The 23462-nt window shown below is 55.6% G+C and overlaps 1 protein-coding gene across 1 annotated transcript in view; it reads right to left on the reverse strand.

The window, feature by feature from the left end:
* Positions 1–23462, reverse strand: part of MEF2D (myocyte enhancer factor 2D) — a gene marked incomplete at its 3' end in the record, with an annotated part of 74043 nt that overhangs the window by 43503 nt on the left and 7078 nt on the right. The window contains exon 2 of the mRNA XM_029964106.1: positions 7005–7073. The remainder of the gene's footprint in view (positions 1–7004; positions 7074–23462) is intronic.

The following is a 23462-nucleotide window of genomic DNA, read 5'->3' on the forward strand; positions in this document are numbered from 1 at the left end:
AAAGTCACGAGGTTGCTGATTTTATTTGCATCTAGTGACTGCTGACTGCATCCATGCCCAAGGCAACTGTCGCTTCCGTCGGGTCCAAAGATATGGAGGCAGCAGAGAAGCAGATATTGCTCTCCATCAGGGTTTACATCTTGAGCTCCTGGGCAGGAAGCACCAGGTTTCTCGGGGACTGCAGGATCCATGACTCATCTGGAGTGTGGAGGAGCTGGTGAAGAAGCCAGAAGCTTCCCATCACTGGGGAAGGAGACAGTGGTCACCAGCTCCACTTGACCATGAGAAGGATAAGATGCAAAAGAGCTTAATTTGTCGGTGATATGGCAATGCTGATTACTGGGAGGGTGATGCTGCAGCAGAGCTCACCAGAGTCCCTTGGAGTGATAAATGGGAAAGATTGGGCCAACACCACCAGGAATGGGCAAGACCAGGCTTCTGCCTGCATCCCAATGCTCAGATTCAACTATCACAGCTCCGACCTGTCCCTGGCACTTCCAGCCTGGAAACAAACCCACAAAAACTGTCATCCTGGCTATCTGCTTTTTTCAGAGGTGGACATGCCGATCCACCTTTACACATTCCCAAAACCCCACTTCGGTCTGTAGCCACAGGATCACACTCAGAGTGCACTGCCATCCAACACCTGGGAGCTCACCACCAGACAGTGCTATTTCAGTGAATAAAGGAAACAAAGGCCCAAAGCCAGCGCTAGGTTATCTGGGTTCAAGGCCCTGGGCATGAGAAGCTGTCGCTTGGCTCCAAGATCTACAGCCCAAGTGTGAGAAGAGGAGCCACCGATGCCCAGGGACTGCGGTCCGGCTGCCACCAAACCCAAACTGAACTCACTCTAAGCAAACAGAAGGAACCAGGACAAGATGCTCCATGGCAAAAACGGGTCTAACTTCCTCTTCCCCTGCGCTGCTTTGAAAACGCGGCGTCTCCTGGCACACAAATAACATCAGCCACCACCAGCACTCCTCATCCAGAGCCCAGGCACTGGAGCAACCTGGGGTGCCCAGAGCTGCTGCAGCCAAAGCCAGGGTGGGGAGGAGGGCACAAACCAGATCAGGGCCCCTTGTCCCCAGCACGACCCTTGGCTGCTGGGACCAGGGGATGCCCACTGTGCCCAAAGGCTTTGCTGTCAGCCAGGCCAGGATCCAGCCCCGCTCCCCAGCTCAGACACAGCTTGCACCCACATGTATCCTGAGCTGAATGCCAGCAAGCCGGAGGGGTGAGGATCCGGCTCCGGCTCATCAGGCAGCCGAAATCCTTCAGGACAGCTGGCTCTCAGCTGTTGCTACTCACTCACAGGATGCACATTCTAGGCCCAGGTGCACAAATCCTGTCCTTCTGCTCCCTGGCAGCAGCCAGGCCACCACAGTGAGGCCACGAGGTCTGCCAGCCCCGTGGCCAACAGTGGCAGCCGCAGACAGACCCACTGGGTGATGGTTCCCACTAGAGAGAGACGGATTCATCCAGAGCTCATCCCGGCACACAACCTCCAGGAACAGTGGGGAAAAGCATTCTGTTTTTAAAAGGGAATTTTTTAACCCCAAAGCCTGTGTTTCAGCAAGGAGGATTTAGGTGGGGGGAAGGTCCCCGACAAGCTGAGCCCTTCTCTGCAGCTGCACCAAAAGCCAAGTGCCAGAAGGGTGCTATTTTGACCAGCCTTGTGCTTTGGGGGTGTGGACGCTGCCCATGTGCCCCTCAAGGACATCCCAGCAAACCATGGGGGAAATGGTCAGGAGAGCAATGGGGATGCCCAGCCACTGCTGAAAATGTCAAGATTTGGCACCTTCCAGAAGCACCCAGGTCTGGTACACTCCACAGTCCCACATTGGAGCACCGCTGGTGCACGGCTATGGCTCAGGCCAACAGCTTGGTCATGGGTTCCAGCTGGATTATGAGGGATGGCAGCAAAGCCACTGGGATGCTCCTGCAGCACAGAGGAGATGTATCCCAAGGGCAGAGCCATCATGAGTGCAGGAGTGTCACGGATAAACATCAGCCACAATCCCTCTTGGAAAAGGGTAAATACTAGGAAAAAAACTCAAATAAGGCAGTTTCTTATGCATATATGCAAAGGGGGGGGAAGAGAAAAAGTGAGGTACAAGTTTGCAGGTAGAAATGAAAATACTTCAGTCAAAAGTTTTGCTGAAGGGTGGGGATGTAAAACTGTGTCAATAAATAATTGCCCTGATGGGTTGTTTGCCCAAAAGAGGAGAAGGAGGAGGAGGTGGAGGAGGAGGAGGAGAAAAGGGCTCTGCAGCCCAGGGCAGTATTGGGGCAGCCGCTTGGTTCCAAACCCCTGTAGTAGGTTCCAGGACCCTGTAGTAGCTCCTGCAACAACAGGGACCATCCTGTGACAAGTTCCCCCAAGTCAAGCAGAGGGGAGAACCTGCCTCATCTACCCCCAGTGATGGGTAAAGGGTTGTGTTTAGCCCAAAGTGCAGTTTAGCCTCCAGTCCTGGTTGTGTTCAAGCCATCCATGAGCATCAGAGCCAGGGCAGTGCACACCTGGGAAGGGAAACACTTTTCCCTCCCTCTTGGGAGGGAAACACTAAAACACTTCTGAAGAATGCTGACCCCCTTCCTACAGGCTCCACATCTCCATTTTCACAGGCGTGGATAAGCAATTTATCAGTATTATTAACTCTCACCCCAAAGCAGCAACAGCACAAAAACCTCTGAAAAAAAATTGAATAGAGAAAACTTTTTCTAGGATGAACCAAGCCCAGCACTGGTCCCAGCCCTATCACATCCACCCCCACCACCTCCACCTGGGCCAGGCTGGGCTCTAGAGCAAACTAAGCATTTAAGAAATAGTCAAGGGAGGAGAAGGAACTGGAGAGAGAGCCCCAGTGTGACATTCCTGCCGCCCCTGATGCCCGGTGCGTGGTACCCGGCTCACCTCCGCTGTGGCCGGTGTGAGCTCCCGCCGCACCGGGCATCCAGCCCCGGCCCAGAGGATCCGGCACTGAGCAGGAGGGTATGAAAAACCCCCGGTACCAACCTCAGAGGAACCACAATAAATAATCTCCGAGTTAACACGGCAGCTGCTCCCCACTCGCCTTCCTGTTTGCTTTCGCAGATCCGGGCTGGGACGTCCACTTCCAACTGCCGGCCCCGTCCCGGCGCAGCAGAGCTCCGGCCGCGGCACCCTCCACCCGCACAGTGTCACCCCTGGAACCGTCCCTGCCACAGGGGACCCGTGAGCGCGAGCTTCCCAAAGGGATTCATCCCCCGGGACAGGCACCGATCCTGCATCTGAGCCCACGCCTGCTGCCTTTTCCTTCCTTGTCTATGTTTGTTTTGATTTTAAGAGGAGGAAATCCCGGCTCACCCACTCCCCGTCGGTGAGCCTTGTCTCCCCTCCTCCGTGCCTCAGTTTCCCCCCCTCTCTCCATTAGGGGAACCCCCCATCACGCAGACCCCCCCTCTCCTTCCCTGCCCACGCAGCCCTCGATAAAAGCAACGGGTCCTGATTTACGGGCACTTCAGTGCTTTACCACGAACACAAAGGAGAGGGGAAAACAACAAGAGGCAAACTCACATCGAGGATCTGTGTCAGAAGCAACAGGGGGGTCCGGGGCAACCCCCCCTGGCAGAGCAGCGGCGACCGCGGAGGCTGACAATAGATAAGGGTCTAAATTCGGCGCTGGGCTCTGCCCCAGGCTCTGTAAGGCGATCGGGGTGGGGGTGCGCCGGGCTGTTTATTTGGCTCCGAACTCCGCACCGACACTGCAGCGTCACCCGTGTTTAAAAAAGGAAGGAACGAAACGAAGGGGGGGAAAAAATAAAGAAAATAAAAAAGGAGCAAAAGTGCACGCACAGATTCAACAATAACAACAAAATAAAAAAAAATCAAGAGAACAAGGAGCCCGGGGGCGGGGGGGTGGGGGGAATAAAAGGAAACCCAGTTGGGCTGGCGAGGTTTAAAGCGACGCCTGCTTTAAAAAAAGAAGTTGCTAATTTTAACTCTCCAGTGGAAAGAGTGAGAGGTACTTACAGGAGACAGGGTGGCTGCGTCCTTCTCCACGGCTGCTGCGCGCTGGCGGCCGGGAGGAAGCCACAACGGATGGAGCCGCCGTGCCCGAGCCACCGTCACCGCCGCCAGAGGCCACTAGGCCGGCCCGGTCCCCATCCAGACCACTGCCCGGGGGCACCGAGGGCGCTCGGCGGCGGACTGAAGGGCAGAGGCAGAATGCGGAGGACAGGAGGGAGCGATGCGTAGCAAGCGTGTTGCGGGGGAAGGGAGCGCCAGAGCTTAGCCCAAAAAACAAGCCCCTGGTCTCGCCCTTCCTCCAACCACCCCAACACCCGGGGACGCCGGGGACGCGTCGCCTTTAGGACCCCCGGGGAGGATGAGCCAGCTGCTGGGTTAGATGACATTTCTGCGCAGACATTTCTGACCAAGTTGGCTTTTCCCCAAGGGAAAAGGGCTTTGAAGACATTTTTTTTTTCCCCTGCCAGTGGCAAAATAGCGGATGAGCTCAGAACCCAAAGCGCAGGGCAGAGCCGTGACCAGGAAAGGCCGCCCGGCTCCGCAGGGACTGGAAAGGTGACCTCCAGCAGCTCGGCCACGTTTCAGCTGCCACAAAGGCAGCGGGAACCCACTGCTTTACCAAATCCAGGATCCCACGTCCCAAAGGGGCAAGAAGTGGAGGTTTAGGTTTTGGTGTGCCCACCAGCTGGCTTTTATGAGCTCTCCCTGGAGAGAGAAGGAAGATCCCACCAGATGCAAAGAGCCAAGTGCCAGGCGAGGTGGCACACTTGCACCTCGAGCATGGCTGGAGCCTGGAAGCTGCCAACTCCAGTCTCCACCACCATTAAACCTTCAAGAGAACACAGGCAAGGCCTCAGACAGTGGAGGAGCAGATCTGGTGACCCAAGGGCTCTTCCCAAGCAGCTGGAAATCAGCCTCAGGCTGCAAAATCTCATCAGGAGAGAAGCAAGGCTGGTACAGACCCCGGGGTGTGTGCATGCGGGGACGGACACATGATTTACCGAGCATGGCTGCAGTGAGACGATGCGACTGTCTTCAGGACATAAAAGAGTCAATTCAATTAAGGTCACAGGCCCTAGAAGAGTTTTCTGCTGCAGAACAAGGTTTTCCTGGTGTGCCTCAAACAGGACTGGCCTCAGAAAGACAAAATGCCTATTGATCATGGGCAGCGATGCTGCACGTCCAGGACGCAAGGACGTGGCTTCGCTGGGATTAAATCGCCCGGTGCAGGCCGTGTCACGCTTCCCAGGCTGGGTCGATATTGCTCCTCTAATTGCTTGGCTCCTGTTGCTCACAGAGAGAAGGGGATGAGTCTCAAAGCAGTCCCTGGAGGTGCTTTTCTAAATCCTCCTCCCTAAGCGCACCACTTGCTGCACTGCTCCTCGGAGTGAGCAGTTCTGCAGTGGCAGAAATCACTAAACTGCTCCTCCCCACCTCAAAACTCTGTGCCGGCACCAGTGGCAGCGAGGGGCTTCATGGGAGGGCACTGCCGAACGAAAAACAAGAATTTGTGTGAGCCTAAAAAATAAGGAGCCATTGTCACTGGTCAGGATGGAGCCGGCGGAGCTGAGCATCCTGTCTCCAGCAGCAAACCATGATGTGGGGGAGAACGCAGTTACAGAGAGATCCTGCCAGCGCCCACCACCATCCGGGCTGGGGGACAGGAACATGCACAGAGCACCAGGACCACAGTACTTGGGACCCAAGGAGGGTCCTGCCCTCACACACACCCCACAGCAGACAGACCATCACTACAGTGCTCCGTGTAGTCATTCACTGCACTAAAACACGTTCGCAGAGCGAGTGGACCAGAGACGGTCCTGTACCACCCCCTGGAACACTCCCACAACACCGTGCTCGGCCGAGCTGCAGCAGGACAGACCCGGCCAAGCCCTCCAGCCCTGCTCTCCTCCAGCACACCACGGCCCATCTCTGGCACACACCGAGCACCACTGAGATACAGTGAGGCCTGTCTGCTGCACTCACCCCGATCCAGGCTGGGGAGCTGCTCTTGGTTTCTATCAGCAGATGAAGCCCTTGGTGCTGACCTTGCGGAGGAAGCAGCGATGCTGTCCCCATCTCCCAGCATCAGGCCTCTACATAAATTACCTGCCCCTTCTCCGGCACTAAAAAGCCATCACAACCCCACAAAACTGCTCACTAAGCAGCGGCAACAGAGCTCCCTCCGTTCAGGAGCTGGGGGCAGATTATTTTTAAAAATCTTTCCTTTTATTGATTTTACTCTCAGGTACAGAAGATGCATTACATGAAACTGTAGAGCCCTCATAAACTGGGCCCACGGTGGTGTCTGTACCACAACCTCACTGCAGACACAGGAGACGCAAACATTTACTGTAAGAGCAATAAACAGGCCAAGAAGGTTGAGAAGGGAAAAAACCTGGACATGATGCCCTCTCCCAGGGGCACCTTATTTCAGAGGAATGCAAGGGACAAAATAACAGCAGGTTTAGCCACATGTCTCCTCCACACAAGGAGAAACCAGGCCAGGAAAACCCTCCTTTGCACGGATACAAAGTGATGCATTGCAAAAAACCCAGAGAGTCCCAGATCACTGCTGGGGCCATGGCTGGGACTCAGCAGAGCTGTGCCAGGCAGAGAAGCGAAGGGGAGCATGGGCACTGGAGAACAGCAGTGACACCCACTGTTGGGTGCCACCTTCCTGCCCTGCTCTGGGGGCTCTGCTGCCCCGTCCCACTCACTGGGACCCCCGTGTGCGGCAGCACGTGACGGGTGCACAGCCAGGCAGGATTCCCTGTGCCCTTGCAGCACCAGGACCTGCTGTTCCTCCTGCCACCAGGGCAGGGCTGCAGGGTCTGGTCAGCACCACTGTGGGATTCTGAGCCCCTGAGCTGCACCCAGCTGGGGTGACCTCTGTGGGGACCCCCTGCTTGCCCCCAGCCTGCAGAAACACAGTCCCTGGCAAGCGAAGCCAAGGGGGAAGGCAGGAGACCAGAGGCTGGGATTTCCACTGTACCTGCTACGCAGCCTCCTGCATCTTCTACTCCTGCCAAGGATGAGCTGCAGCCACCACTCCTCAATCCAACTGCAAAGACAAAGCGAGCAGCCATCAGTCTTAGGGGATGGAGGCAAAGACAGGGCTCCCCACACACCCCATCTGTCTGGCATGGTGGCCACAGGGGACAGTGAGGGGCTCCCAGTGTCCCCTGTTGAAGTCCTGGCCACAGGTCCCCTCCTTCGCTGCCCTGAACCTGAGCATCACTGCTAAGGCCACACAGGTGGGGTGGGACCTGGCTGGGAGCCTGCAGGGAACCAGGAGCACTGAGGCTATGCATGGAGAGCATCCCAGTGTCCGAGGTGGGGACAGGATACAGGAACTTGTGGGACCGTGAAAGGAAAGGGGGAAAAGGAGTGAGGGAGACATGGGGAAAGTAGCTAAAAAGAGTTCAGGAATGAAACAAATGGTAAACCGAAAGTTATCATTAATGAGGGACACAGTTCAGGCTGGCAGCGTGGCCAGCAGCAAGTCACTCAAGGTTTTAGGTGAACCGGCGATTTCTGGGAAGACCCTCACACACATCCCACAGGGAAAAGCACCAACCTGCGTGCTCAGATACCCTCCTGGAGAGCGAGCACAGCCCACCCGAGGAGAAACTGCCACGGCCCAAGAGGAAATGTGGCTACTGAACTCATCCCACTCGCCACTGGGAGATAGGAGGTGACCCACAGGGCAAAGCCCAGCGGCTTCAACCAGTCTCATCATTTCATCTACCAGTGGCCGTCACCATCCGACGTGGGACAGCCCCTGCCCTGTGCAGAGCCCATCCTCAGGGCACAATCCTGCAAGAGGAGCATTGCTGAACAAAAGGGAAACCAAGGCATGGAGGCCAACACCCGCTTTCCGAACACACCATCAGCTCCCGAGCTGCAGCCTCACCCCCAGTGCCTGCAACAGAGCGAGGAATTGTGCTCGGCTTTCCGGCGTCCTCATCCTCCGCTCCAACCACAAAACCAGCCTTCCTCCCCCGGCTGCCTCCCCTCCCACGGCCAGCTCATTTCCTGGCATTACAAAATTCAGCCTGAACAAAGCCCGAGTGAGGAGCGTGTGGCTCCAGTCGGGGCTGCACCTACCCCTCGCTCCCAAGGAGCCGAGCAGAGGGGACACCCCAAAACAGCCGAGGTGCAAGCAGCTTTCCAGCCTCCAACGTCATGCCACATCATCTGGGGTCCTCCAGATGGACTAGTCGCAAGGTTTCTCTCATCAGGACAAACAGATGAGTCTGACTGTCACCTCCACAATGGGGGAGTAGTGGGCACAATGATGTGGGGCTCCTGCCCCATTTGCACCTGTCAATGCCCAGACCAACCTGTTGAGCTGCCCAGAACCACCTCTTTATTTCCCTGAATAAAACAGAGTATTCTACAGAATGACCGACCACGTGGGGACAAGGGGACCCACAGAAGAAGCTCCACCTTGCGAATGCCACACTCCCAGCCAGGATGAGGGAAGCTGGTGTTTATTGCAAAGGGACTCTCGACAAGCCTCTGAGCTCCCCCTCGGTGTCCAAGCAGCTCTTGTTGGTCTCAGCAGTGCCTTGCAGGGCTGGTGGCAGAGCCACACGGGGACCAGGGACCACGGGCTAGGCTGGGTGGAGGATGTGGCTGAGGTTTGCCCCAGGCTGGCTCTGCTCTGCGCAGCTGAACCCCCCCTGCCTCAGGGGGCTCAAGGCCAGCTCTGCCACCTCACTGGGGTGCAATGGGGGACACTTGGCCAAGCAAGACCTCATATATCTGTACACAGAGTTGTTCCTCTCCGTGGGGGACGCCGGTAGACAAGCCATGAGGGTGTGTTTCCGTGGGCTCCAGGATCCCCAGAGTGCCACGGGACAGCTGGTACAGCCACGCGGTCACTGCTCACACAGACCCTCACACCGACAGAACTGCCCGTGGTTGGTTGTTGGCAGCAGCCACATCCTCAGCTCCCAGAGCCCACCAGGCTGTCAGGACAACAACTGTCAGACAACACCCAATTCCACGCAGCCTTTGGCCCTGTCACAGTCCCCAGATCATGACAACTAATGGCAGTGCCTCTGCTGACCACTGGGGCAAGGCAAGGTGAGAAACTCCAGAGGGACCAGATCAGTCTCAGGGTGTTTAGCCCACAGTGCAGGGTCACACCCCAGTGTCACCCAAGACAGGGATGAACAGCATGCATGGGGTGACAGTCTGGAGCCCTCAGTGCACACAGACACCAGCTCAAAGGCTCGACCCTCTCCAGCCCCACAGCTCCAGGGCTGCTTCACACCCCGGCCAAGCTGCAGAAGCCACTGCTCTTTGGACCCAGTGGTACATCCAGCACCAGTAAACCCCATTTTTGCAGCATTTTTTGCTGCAAAGGATCAAAGCCCCCACTTGCCAGCACTGCCATCTCCCCATGTCTGTCCATGCACATCCTGTGCCCCGGTGGATGATCATCCCAGCACTGCTCCCAGAAACTCTGGATTCTGGAGTATTTTGAAAGGTCACCATCTCACCCGCTGCAGCTCTGTGAGACCAGCTCCCAGCGAGGGGCTGGGGTTGGGCCAGGCTGGGCCACCAGCAGCCCCCATGGCCCCCACACAGCCCACAGCTCTCACCCCTGTCACACATCTGCCTTTGAAGCCTTCTTGTTATAAACAAAGAAATGCTGCCCAGAAAAGGGGAAAAGTATCGTGTTTTCAAAATGTTCTGTTATTTCATAAGCTGAGGGGAAAAAATCACGTAGGGGAGGGATGGAGGCGGCAAAAGCAAGTGAATTCCCCTTTCTGAGTGAAAAGAGGAGGGGAGGAAAAAGGGGAAAGAGGAGACAATCTTTATGTCCAGTTTTGGGGCAGAAATGCTGAGCAGGCAATAACATTGTTCCTGTTTGAAAACCAAAGCTTCGGTTTCGCCAAGCGACAAACCAAAACTCCTCAGGGCAGGGGGGACCTCCTGGGACCCCCGTTTTTAACTGATGCAGTAGGGCTGGCACAACCTGCCATGCAAAGGCAGTGGATGCTGGGAGCTGCTCCAGCCTGCCCAGAAGGATCCCAGAGGATGTGCAGGGATGGCTTCCGGAGACTTCCCTGGATATCTGCTCAGCTGATGCTCAGCAGCCCCCAAGCCACAGCCAGTCTTCACTAATACCCCCAAACACAGGCATATTCCCATATATATAATGCCACCAAAATATATGCATATTCCCTTATATACAACCCTCCCAAAATATACATACTCCCATATATATAGCCCCCCAAATATATGTATTCCCATTTGTATATATAACCCTCCAAATATATACATTCCCACATATATAAGCCCCTCTCAAATATACATATTCTCCTATATATAACCCCCCCAAATATATATTTATTCTCATATATATAAACCCCCAATATATACAAGTTCTGTGTACATCATATATACATGTAATACCCCCAAATAAACAATCCATGGCCACTGCCATGGCAGGAAAGCCAAGGGGAGATGGATGGGCAGAAAAACCAGCCCTGGAGCCAAAGGGGCCAAGAGGGAGGCGCAGATTGCGGAAGGGAAGAGCAGCGACCGCAATCTCTCCTTCCTCTTTTTTCATGTTTCCTTTAGCAATGGGGTCAGGGCTGCAAACATTTGGATGCCAAACCTGAACTTCCCCACCCTGGGCTCCCAATTCAGCTCGCCGCTCCTCTGCCAGGAGTCCATGGACGTCCACCCCAAATCAGGGAGATCCCAGATCCCAGTTCCCAGGCTGTGCCGGATTGGTTTTGGGAGGATCCCAGCAACAGCAAGGAGCAGACAAAAAATAAAAAAAAAGAACTTTCTCCATGTTTCTCCAATTTTCTCCATTTCTCCAGCCCATGAAACTAAAGCATCTCAGCCATGGCCTGGCCTTTGGTTTGCATCAGCCACTGGGAATATCCCCAGGGCTTAATTAGACCTGATGAGTCTTTTACAGTTGGGTTTCCTCTGGCTTGACATCAAGAGGTGGGAAGGGACAAACTGGGAGAGATCCCACTCTGGGCAGGACAGGCTGGTGGTTAAATGCAGCGAGGAACCGCGGCTCCATCACAGCAGCACAGCACAGGGGGCTGTGGAAAGGGGGACAGGAGGGCAGCGTGTCAAGCCAGGAGGGAGAAACCCACCTCCAGTGGCATGGGATGCTCGGCTGCCTGGCATGACAGCACAGGGGTGAGCAACGGCCCAAGAGTGATGGCACAAGCCAGCTGTGCTGAGGGCACATTCACACCACCCAGAATGCAACCACCACCACTGGAGCTCCTCCAAACCTGCACAGGGATGAGGTGAAGGTGTCCCCAGCTTGAGGCAGGGTGGGAATCGTGGAGGGGCATTTCCCTGCTCCTCCAGGTAACCTTGCAGAGGCTTTGCCCCACAGAGTCCCAGCACGGGCTCCCTGCCCAAATCGAGTCCCTGGATTTGGGCAGGGGAGCTGGGCGGCCGCTCTGTCCCCGCTGAGTTGCGCTCCAGGGAAGGTCACAGGGGCCGAGCGCGGCACAGCTGTCGCTGCAGGTGTTGCGACAGCGGCTGCTGGCCCTGCCAGGACCTGGGGGACACGAGGGGGTGTCGGCGGGGGGGCGGCGACCATGTGCAACCGTTGGAGCCACCGAGTTTCGCTCTCGCTGGCTGAGTTCCCCTTGGGCAGCAGAGATGCAGAACTGAAACCTCCAGCTGTATTGGACGCGGGGGCGGCCGGAGGTGCAGGAGGGCTGGGGACTGGCACGGCTTTCGGAGCACGGCCATACACCGCCACACTGGTGACCAAGGGGTGCTGGAGGGACCAGGGGAAGCAGAAGATGACAGACAGACAGGAGTCTCCTCTGGCTCACAGCACCCACCCTGCTTCTGCCCTCTCTGCACAGCTGGGCCACCCATCTCCTTGCGCTCAGCACATCTGACGGGAGCAGAAGTACCCTGGGGCATGTGGGTGCCCACACCTGGGTTGGCACGTCTCCACTCCACAAGCCTGGCAGGACGCCCCTGCACATTGGGCAGGAGCTGGTCAGCAGGACCACAACTGCCCACACGGGGTGGTCTCACCGCCAGCAGCACCACCTGAGCCTTCCAGCACAGGGAAACTGAGGCACGGAGAGGGGAAGGTAACAGCAGAGCTTGACACACAAGCGTCCCCCAGCCCAACCCCCAGTTACCTCCCCCTGAGCAATCCCCTTGACTCCCTCCTTGTCTCATCCTGCTCACCCACCAGGACCAGGAAGACCCCAAAACCAACTCCAAAACAGCCAAGGACATCACCGGGACTCCCATGAGAGCACAGGGATGCCAAGATGTGGGTGTCCCATATGCCAAGCACCCAGTGCTTGCCCTTGCCCTGGTGACAGTGACAATGCTTCAGACCACATTGCCACCTGCTGGCACCAGCCCTGGGGCCCAAGGGCACCAGCACCTTCCCCGAGGGAGGCAGCAACTCTGTGCTGGGCACCGGGTCCAGGTTCAGGTCCAGGTCTGCATCCAACTGGCTGCTGCCACATTTGATCAGAGCAGCCACTGCTCACTTTCCTGAACTAATTTTATCCAATTATCTAATTTAACTTCATGGCAGCCTGGATGGTGCATGTGCAAAACCTTCCCGGGGGTGCCAAGAGGGGCTGCAGGTGCCTCTACCGTGCTCAAAGCCTTCCGTACTTTCCAGGGCACCATGCGAAAGGCCCCGGTGCTGTTCCAGGGATGCAGGAGATTTCACAGCAGTATTGACAGCCACTCCGGATTTCTAATTCCAGCTCCTGTTGGCATTTCCAGGCAGAGGTAAAGCAGAGACAGCACCATCAGATGTTTTGCCCCCCAGACTCCTCCAAGCCTTCCTGACTCCCCACTAACCCCTCCTGTCCTCTGCTGCTTCTCCCCAGAGGCCACGGATCCAATTCTCACTCATCTGTCAGGCCAAGCTCTCCCTTCTGTCTCATGGGGGGACGGATCCTCTGTCAGTGCTCTGCAGCCGCTTTACATCAGTGTAAACCCCACACAAGGCACGGGGGGGATGCAAATCCCACCTGCACAAACACACAGGTAAAACAGCAACTCATCACTGATGCTCCACAACCGGACCAACACAACCGCCCACGGATGGCACGAGTGGAGCCGGAGGAAAATCAATGCTGAGTTTGGTTCTTCAACACCCGCATAGAGAGCCTCCACTGCCCCCAGAGGGAGGCAGGTCCAAGGGGGTCCTGGCAGGAGCAAGGACCAGGCAGAAGATGCTGGAAGGAACCCCATCCATGACTCCGTCCCAGTGCGCCAGGCACGCATCAGCACCAGCCTGGCCACCACCGTGGCCTCACGTCAGGCAGGGCTCGCGTGTTTGCAGCGCTGACGTGGATCCATGTGAACGGCTCATGGAAGGCAACAGGAGCTGCTGTGTGTGTGCCCAGCACGGGTGAAGTACACGGGGTCACGGCAAACGGGTGCCAGCTCCCCTCACCGCCTCTTCGGGAAATACCCCCCGTGGGCAGGTACCCAAGGACCCCAAGGGAGTTCACCCAGGTGGATGGAGCACTTGTCCCCTCCCAGAACATGGGAACCCGACCGCTCTGGGTGTCCCTGCACCCGCCAGCATCGAGACCAGCTCAGCCCCAGCCCCGGCTCTGGCTCAGTGAGGCAGGTCCAAACTCCAGGGCCACTGGATGAGGTGTGGCGCTGGAGCCGGGCAGGAGGGAGGATGGGAGACAACCGTCATCGTTAAGAGCAAAGCCCTGACCCCTCATGGCCCTGCTCTGCTGTCACCTGAGTCAGCAGCCACCAGCCCCGGGACATTCTTCATCGCCACAGAAACCCCGGGCAGCTCAGGCTGCCACCGGCCACTGGGCCCGGCCTCTCCCCATGGAAACCAAACAAACACCATCACCACGTCCAGAACCTCCAGCCCATCCATCTCCCTGCTCTGACAGATGGTGGCAGGTCCTAAGTCACCTCTCGACTGCGATTGGGTGATGTGCTGGGGTGGCACAGAGCTTTCCCAGGGCGGACTAACCCTGTGCCAACACCATTGCAAAGGCAGAGGGAGGAGGTGGGCACGCACAAGGAAGGGGGATAAGGCAAATCTCCCCCTGCCCCTCACTGCTGTCCCCCACCCTGGGAATGGGGACAGATCCCAACCCAGCTCTGTGGCCCTTGTTGGAAGCCGAGAGCTTTTTTTAAACCTGCTTGTAAGGCGACTCGCAAACAAGAAAGAAAAGGGAGCTCCTTGTGCGGAGGGGATGTGGCTCCGTGGTCAAACGCCGGCGCCTGGGAGACTCACACTTAATTCTGGGTTGTGCTACAGCCCTTCTGGTGTGCCCTGAGCAGACTCGGCCGCAGCCAGGGCTGCTGCCACCTTCCAGGCCACAGCACCCTTCAACAACACCTCCTGGCCTCGCTCCAGCACCCAGCCCACCAGTGCCAGCCATGGACCTCAGCACCCACCAGATACAACCTCTGAGAGGGGCTGGAAAACCACCTGGCACAGGTGTGACCTGAGCCAGAGCCGGGGCTGCTCAGCCCTGGGAAGCATAAAGGGGGTTCATTCCCGAGCTGATGTGCACACCCTGACCCCTCGTGCAAACTCTTTGAGTCCAGCAGCTGAGCACGGCTCCTCACCAGCTGCAAAGCGGGGGTTGCATCCAGAAAAGTGGGAGTCACATCCTGATGGAGTGAGACTCTGCCACCCAGCCGCCTCCAAAAACCCAGCAGGGGAAAACTCCAAGCCAGAGACTAAAAATCATCCTTGGGGTTACCCAAATCTCCTGGTTCAAGCCCCAGACCCCCTCGTATCCTCAGTGAATCTCTGTAGAGTGGGCACCTACTCCTCAAACTTCAGATCCACTATTTTTTTATTAAAAAAGAAAGAAAAGAAAAAAAAAGATTAAAATATTTCTCCCCAGTGAGGTGCAGAGAAACACTTGCACATTCGATGCCATCGTCAGCAACTCCTACACTGCCCCCCACGTACGCCACTGCGAGGGGGGAGCAGAAGAGGGTGTATAGGCACCTACAGTGACAAAAGAAGATTTCTGTGTAATTTGGTTAATCAGTCAACTGAACAGCACGAATCCATAGGAAACTGCCCTGTGCTCCCCAAACGACTCAGTCGCCTGTGGGGCAACAAAGCATCCGTGGCCGGTACAAACATCACCTGCCTCTAATGGATCTACACCAATGACCCTTGCAAAAATCCCAAATCCCAAATGCAATCCCCAGTTTGAACACGCTGACACCAGCAAATGCAAAAAAAAAAAAAAAGTTTATCAAGTCTTGCAATCCCCAGAAAAACTCTTGGTGCTGCCAAAGGGGACCCTGCAGTGGCCTCACAGACCTCAGCATCCTCAGTGCTTCTTCCCCTCGGAACCCCTCAGTCCTGTCAGCTAAAGCAAAAATCAGAGTGCTTGGATGTGAAAGGGATGTAAAAGCTCCTCGCTGGCCCAGGAGCCAATTACAACAAACGGAAAGTGTTTTGCTTTTTAATCTCGTGATTTTTTAGCTAATCTCTCCTTTGGAAAGGGACGATCAGCTCAGCAGTGAGATGCTGCTGGGGAGATACAGCACGTGCAGAGTCCCAGCTGGGATGGCAACTCGAGCCCTCGCTCTCCATTTCTGTCCTTTTTGGGTGGATTTATCCTGGCTTTTTCTCAGAATGACAGTAGAGAGGCAGAGAAACAATAGCAGAGCTTTGGGAAACTTCTGAACAGGGGATTTTGCTGTGTTTTTGTCTACATTTCCTGAAAAGGGGAGTTTTCTCTTTTCAAAATATTCTTTTCACTTTGAGTTTTTCACTGGTTTGCACAGGAGGGTTCATAGGCAGGAAAACCCTCCCCAGCCCCCGCAGACCTCTCTGCTCCCATGGGCTTTGCCCCTTCTTGGGAAAAAAGCTGAGTCCTATTCGTCATGTGCCCAGAGGTCATGGAATCGCAGAATTATAGAATCATTTCAGTTGGAAGAGACCTTTAAGGTCATCAAGATGATGCTTTTCCTGCTGCAAAGGGAGTCCTGCTCCCAGGAAATTCATAAAAATGGGAAGTTTTAAAAGTGGAAAGAACCACAAACACCCAAGAATGGGTTTGTTTCCTTCTCCAGCCTAGGGCAAGACCTTGACAGGATCCAGCAGAAGGGGAAAACCAGACCCAGCAGTCCAGAAGAAGACAGAGGTCTCCTCACCCCCCGCCACCGGGGCAGTGTCCAGCAGCACACCAGAGTAAGGAGCTGGTTGGAACCTCTTCGCCAACCCAGACGGACTCATCCATTCCCCCAAACACGTGGAGAACCAGAGCAGGGAGGAGGCCATCAGATGCCATCCCCAGAGCCCATAAGTTACAGCAGGGAACAGAGTTGCATTTGCCCTATTTCTTATCTGCTTGGAAATTGCACCGCTTTCCCAGCTGCAAAGGCAGCTCTGTTCCCAAGAATTTCAGCAAAGCCATGACCTCTTTCCAGGATCGTACAGTATATGGTGGCGGGGAGCCAGGGCTAATTATAGGCACAGGAAAAGGGGAGAGAGGGTTTGGAAAAGCTCTACCTTCCCAGCAGCAGGGAGTGGGGCGTCACAGCCCCAGCCAAGCCCACGGCAGGAGCACCCCAAAGGGCTGCGAAACCCAGGGAAGGAGAAAGAAGGCCAGGGATAGGTGCTCCTGGGCATCACTATCCCTCTTTTCTGGGAGGATAAAAGCCAACATAAATGTCAGCTCACAACACTCCCCAATTCCTATGTGCTCTGGTGTAGAAGAGAAGCCCCTCAAGGGGAGTGGGACCAACGCTGCCCCGGCACAGGACAAGTGCCAGCACAGCACTGCCCCGGCTGCCAGAATAAACATGGCAAGAAGCAGTGTTGCTCAATGCTATGTCGGGAATCTGAGTTTGGGTTCCCTATGGAGACCCCATCTCCTATAGATGAGCGATGCCACAAGCCCCTACCATGCCCTTATGCCCTGGCACTGCCCAAAAGCTCAACCCGCAGAGATGCTCCCCAACCTGGAGGCAAATAAATGTGCATCAATTTAAATGCCAGCCAAGGCTCTCAGGCAAAGCCACGCACAGGCTTAGAGCCAAGTTCATTGTCGCTTGCTGGGCAATGTCACAGGAGCCACCTCCCTCCCCCGACTCGCCACAGGAGTGGACAAGGACACGGAGACACACATGCCCACGAGACCTTCCAGCACGGAGGAGGCTGGGCAGGAAAGCACAAAACAGGCAGCAACTCATTTAGCCACCACTCTCCTCTTCAGAGCCACGTTGCTGCACAAAACAAAACCCAGGTAAGGTAAAAATCCCACCTATTATTTTCTTGAGGGAGGAAAAAGAAAAGCCAGGAACTCTCTCGCTTGCCGCAATGGTTTTCATTTTCCACCAAATCAAATCGAGTCTCGACTCCGGCTGCTGGCAGATCCCCTCCCTGCCTGCTCACTGCCGTGTGTGCCTGCGCATGTGGGAATGTGTGGGTGTGCGGGTTTTGTTTTGCTTTCTGCACAGGCTCTGCAGACCATCTCCTGCTCTCGCCGATCGCAGCCTGCGAGGCTCAGCCCTGCTCTATTATCCGGCAGGATGGACTTCCCATTTCTCCAGCTTTAGCCTCATGCGAGGTTGCTCTCCTCCTTCAAAAACTTCCAGAAACATGGCTTGCAGGTATCCCAGCCCCCTGGGTGCTGCAGAGCTGTTGCCATTGCCAGTCGCCCCACGAAGGTCCCTGTGTCTAGGGGGGTGTCAGGGCTGGGTGCTGTGGAGGGGGAGCATGGCTGTGCCAGGCCAGGACGGGGGAGCCGGCGGGATGGAGCAGGGAACCAGCTCAGCCTCCCAGTGGGAAAGCAGCCGCTCGCTAAGGGAAGGAATCTGCCTGTGCACACTGGGGCCAAACGATGCCCTTTTTTAAGGCTCCAGTGGCAGTGGGAAGGGAGTTCAGCATGTGCTGAGCTCACCTGGCTCCTGGCGAGCCCCTCGGGGTCACCTCCCACCAGCTCCCCACATAACCCCAGCTGAAACCTCACCCTTGGCACCTGGCCCCGCCGCAGTGGGGGCTCCCAGAAACTCTCCCAAGGCCAACCAAGCCTTGGTGCAAACAAACCTAGCACTTTTTAATGTGACACCCCCATCCCCAGCTCCGACACCCCAGATGGGCACGTCCAGGGATGGAGGGGAAGATGAACAGAAATGGCATCCCCACAGTCCACAGCAAAGACCCCGGGACTGCCGGCGCCTGGTGCCTGCCCAGCACCCACTCCTCTGCAGCAGTGGGACAGAGGGACAGGACCCATCCCCACGGGCAGAGCCCACTTCGCCCAGCTCTGCCAGCACATCCCAGCAGAGCACGTGGCCATGGCAGGGCTGACACAGTCCCTTCCCACTCAGCTCCGCAGGCGCCGCCGCGCACGGCTCAGCCCTAACGGGATAACAAGCTCACAATGAGATCCTAATGAAGGATTAGCGAAATACAGTTTAAAGAGATTAAAGCTGGGTGCAGCACTGAAACTTTCTTATTTATTTAATTTTTTTTTCCTGAGAGCCCGGCAGAGGTGAGACCCAGATTACAGCCAACACGGACAGAGCTGGCATTCACTGCCAGCTCCAGCAACTTGGGATGGTTTTTCCATTGCATTCATGCAAAGAGGGGTTGGGGCTGCAAAAAGTATGGAGGAACACACAAAAAAATGGCTAAAATGGCTCGTGGCGCCTGCAAGCCCTGCCCGAGGCACTTCACAGCGAGCCAGAGGCTTTCTTCATCTCTCCCTTCCCACACCAGTCCCTTCCCATCTGCATCCCAGCTGCGCGATGCTCTCGGTCCTGTTCATAATGACTGTTGATGTTATCCGCCGGAGCCAGAGCCTTCCAAGGAGCCCCAGGGAAGCAGGTACTCAACTCTCATTCAGGGAAAGTTATTAATAGTAATTTCTTGGCTCTACACAAACAGAGCAAGAAGTCAGCCCTGGCCTCGGAGAGCTCGGCGTGACTGCCAGCCCCACGCGCTCCGAAAGGTCAGGAGTCTGGTTCGCCCCCAAATCAAAGGAGAATGTTTAAAATAGAAAGCAACACATCTGGGGTTGCTTTTTGGATTGTTTTGGCCACTCGTATTGTCTTCTGCAACCACCAACACCACAAATTTTCTCCTCCCAAGAAAGGGCAATGAGACTGTCACCCTATCACAGGAATCCAGGAGTGGGAATTCACTAAACCAAAAGTGGTAACGCCCCAGCAGAGAAAGGAATGGGAGAGCAAGGCTGGCACTTGGGAATGGGTTTATCTCACAGGCAGTGGGGCAACCGCTCAAAGCCCACCCCTCATTTCAGCCAAGTCCTCAAAAGCCACGCGACGAGAGGGAGGTGGGGAGCTGAGAAACATCCCTGTTGAGAAACTACAAAACAAATCAAATGAAGATGTTTGGAGCAGATCCAGATGTTTATTAGTGACGCACATGGAGGTATAAATAATTATCCGGTAGGAATTTTGTTCACAGGCAGCTCTCCCTTATCTAATCAGATCTCAGTGCGACATGGCCCTGGCCTCCCCCTGCTTAAAAAGTCTTGAGAAAACCAAATGCAACATTAGAAAAACCCTCACTAGGGGCACCAATTTAATCCCATTAATCACTGGACACTGGGAGCAGAGCTGCCAGCACTCAGATCTCATACAGGCACAGCTCAAGGGAGGATTTTTTCCCCCAGTGGAGCGCTGGAGGGGGGGCAGATCCTGCGCGAAGGTGCAGAGCGGAGCCAGGAGCCGAACCCTCGCACCCTGCCCTGTGCCCGGCACAAGGCACAGGTAAAGTGGCCCATGTGGGAACAGAAGGCGCCACGGCATCAGCCGAGCTCCTCCACACCAGCACAAGGAGCTCGCCAGGCTCTCGTCTGTAAGAAACCAACTGCTTAAAATACACTGGCCAACAAACCCCTCCCTTGTCCGGCTGCGTGGTACTGACCAGCCACTCCAGCACTCGGACACTGCAATTACCTAAAAATAAACGGACCACAAACCTCAAGAGGCCGAATGGCTGAGGGGGATGAGGATGACGGGGAAGGTGCCCCAGCAGCACGGGGGTACCGGCAGCTGCCAGTGGCTGTTGTGACACCACCAGGAAGTCCAAGCCGAAGGGTTCACATGTGACCAAAAAATAGGTAGAAAAAAGGCTTTAACATCTCAGAAAACCCACCTGAGCTGATTTTTCCTGGCCCTTAGCATCACCTAACCCGTGGGAGGTGCCAGCCCACGGAGACAAACTCCAACCCTCCGCGCCAGCAGCCCTCGCCCCGCCAACCCCCCCCGCCAGCATCTCCAGTGGTTTTCCAAAAATTCAACCAACCCAACCCACCGTAGGCGAGGCTGCAGAGGGTTTCACAGAGGCCAGAGAGGAGCAGTGTTGGAAACTTACTGTAGGAAATTGGCCGCTCGGCTCCAGCTCCTTGTCCCTACTGGTGGGAAAGTCTATAAATCTCTAATAAAGAAAAAAAAATCCCCTCCCATTTTATTCCTTCTCTCTCCCCCCAACTCCACTCCAAAGGATTGCGAAACAGAGAGGGCAGCCGGGGCTTGGATCTGCAGCATTTCTGAGTTCCTACAGAGTCTGGGCTCTCTGCCACCAGCAACAGCGGCTCTGGGGGTGTGGAAAAAGGGAGGAAAAAAATAAAAAGAAGAAGAGGAGAAAAAAAATTGTATAAAAAAAAAAGTCCTGTTTATTTTGGGGGATGAGAGAGAAAACTTGCACTGCACAAAGCGGGGTGGAGGGGGAGCAAGGCTCTGGCACTCCTGCAGGCACCGCACACTTGGGAATCAAAAAGACATTGGGTTAAAATGCCTGGATTTTGGGTGGGAATACTGAGCTTGCAGAGGATGCTCTTTCCCAGGGTGTACACGGGTGATGAGTGATCTCATACAGAGGGAGGGAAGCACCTCCTGGGGTAGCTGGACCCCCCGGGGGCACCCATGGGTGCCAGCGGCAGCTCTGCCCTGCCCTGACGCGGCCCCGGGCGCTGTGAGGGGAATTACTGAAGACAGGCTGGAAGAAAAGTCTGCTCCAGCCGTGACCCAGATTCCCCTCCAGCCTGATCCCTCACTGAAGTCATAATCCTTGGAGGGCTTCTGGTCCTTTTTTTTTTTTTTTAAATACATCCCTGCTCGTTGCCATGGTGACGAGGGGGATGCTATAATTTCAGCATTATAGACTTCAGCACGAGAACAGGAGGGAGAAGGTGGTGGAAATATGGACGAGCTGCACTGGTAACACATTTAGGGAAAAAGAATTAAAAAAAAAAAGAAAGAACCAAGGCAGCACCTTGGCTTGAGTAGCAGAGGTTGGAGGAGCAGGGCTGTGTTGCAGCTGGAGGGATTCAGGGAATCATGGAATGGTTTGGGTTGGAAGGTACCATAAAGCCCGTCTCACTCCACCCCCCTGCCATGGACAGATACACCTTCCACTAGACCAGGTTGCTCCAAGCTCTGTCCAACACTTGAACACTTCCAGGGATCCAGGGGCAGCCACAGCTTCTCTGAGCAACCTGGACCAGGGCCTCACCACCCTCACAGCCAAGAATTCCGTCCCAATATCCCATCTAACCCTGCCTTCTGGCACTGGGAAGCCGTCCCCCCTTGTCCTGTCACTCTAGACCCTTGTCCAAAGTCCCTCTCCAGCTCTCTTGGAGCCTGTTTAGGCACTGGAAAAGGTTCCAAGGTCTCCCTGGAGCCTTCTCTTCCCTGGAATGTGGATTTGCTCCTGTCCCCGGGCCAGAGTACCCACTTTGGGGCACTGTTTGGGCAGCAGCTTCCCTGGGCATGGATGCTACAGACCCTGCAGGGCTTTGGGAGATGCAGCAGACCTTGTGGAACTCGAGGCAAACCCGTGGAGGAACAACCTATTTTGGGGTGGCTTTAGCCTTGCCCACCATGGCTCAGCACTTGGATGGGGCCAAAACCAACCTACTTTGCAAAGAAGCAGCTCCAAAAGAGCTGCCCTCCCATTTTTACCTTTATTCCCCACCACCTTTCCTTTCTGCCCTGCTCTGCCCATGGCAGGTCCCAGTGGCATCCCATCAGCAGCAGGATGTGGGAGATCCTGAGTTCCTGTCCAGCTCTCAATTAGAAAAAAACCCACCACTGCCCTGTGTTTTTGCAAGGTCATGAGACACCTCTGGGTGCTCTTAGTGTCACACTATCATGGTTCAGCCCCAAAGAGCCCCTGGGCTGATGTCAATGAGTTTTCAGGCTCGTAGGTGACCTGTGACTCCATTGGAGGTTTGGACTGTTAACCCAAGGGCTTCAGCCTCCCCAGATCCCAGCAGCCTCAAGCTCTCCTACGGCACAGAAACAGCAAAATTGCATGAGCAGAAGCTAAACCAGTTTTAGCCACGTTTCCATCCTCCTCGCACCCCTTCTCGCCCCATCGTCAGGCACTGAACCGGCACCCGCCGTGACGAAAAATTTCCGAAAGACACACAAATAAAAATAAGATTGCACACAAACACTTCTGCCCAAACCCAGCCTAACGGCCTGTGACCCCCCCATCACGAGGGAGACAGGCTGCTAGGGGCTCACAGGGTCCCAAAGGAAGTCAGAGAGCCCCAGGGAACGCCAGGCCCACACCACGCTCGCCCACGCGCGAGCAGGGAGGTGAGAAAAAGGCTCCGGTCCGGTGCGCGGCACCCGGCACAGCGTCCGGCACTGATCCGGCCGTGCAGCCTGCACCCCTCAGCCTCGCTCTGAGGGGCGGGAGAAGGACCCCAACAGCAAAACCCAGGTGGCCAGCACCAGGGGGAATGGAGACATCACCATCGGTCCTGCACTGGAGCCACAGTGCCTGGGAACAGCTGAGTGGGGGTCCTCAGAGGGCGATGTGATGCTGGGGCAAAAGGGTCTCCTGAGTTCTAAATGCTTAAAAAAAACCCACAGCACATCATTGCAAAAGTAGGAAATCCAGGCATGGGACAGTGAGTGCCAAGGACCCCCCATCGGGGCTTGCAATGCTCCTCGCTGCAAAAAAATCTTGTATAACTCCAGGCGGAAAAACAGAGAGAGCGTTTTGTTTCCATGCCCAAAGCAAAGCCAAACCCCCAAACCACCACCTTCAGCATCCGACCTGTCAGCCCTTGGGCCATCAGGGCGCTTTCAGCAGTGCCCCAAGCTCCAGATTTAGCCTCAAAGGTATTTATCTCTGTGAAGCTAAAACCAAAGATGCATTTGCATAACAAAAAGACCCCGATGCTTGGTGGGGACAGGGCATGCAAAGCAGCCTCCCTCACCAAGCAAAGGCGCTCAAGGTCACCCCAGCTGATGCTGCTGTGGTCGGTTCTCTTCCCTGGAAAGGACAAGGCAAGAACATCTTCCCTTATGGGAAGCATCTTCCCGACCTTCCCACTTCCACTTTGTCCAGGTGGAGCAACCCTCTCTGGTGCAAAGCCAGGCGCGAAGTCTTCCTCACTAACACACACACGTCTGGTCCTAAAGCTCAAAGACCTGAGGGCAACTAACAGGTTTTTTCCAAACT

This window comes from Manacus vitellinus, unplaced genomic scaffold, assembly GCF_001715985.3.
Source record: "Manacus vitellinus isolate BGI_N305 unplaced genomic scaffold, ASM171598v3 scaffold_106_pilon, whole genome shotgun sequence".
Lineage (NCBI taxonomy): Eukaryota > Metazoa > Chordata > Aves > Passeriformes > Pipridae > Manacus > Manacus vitellinus.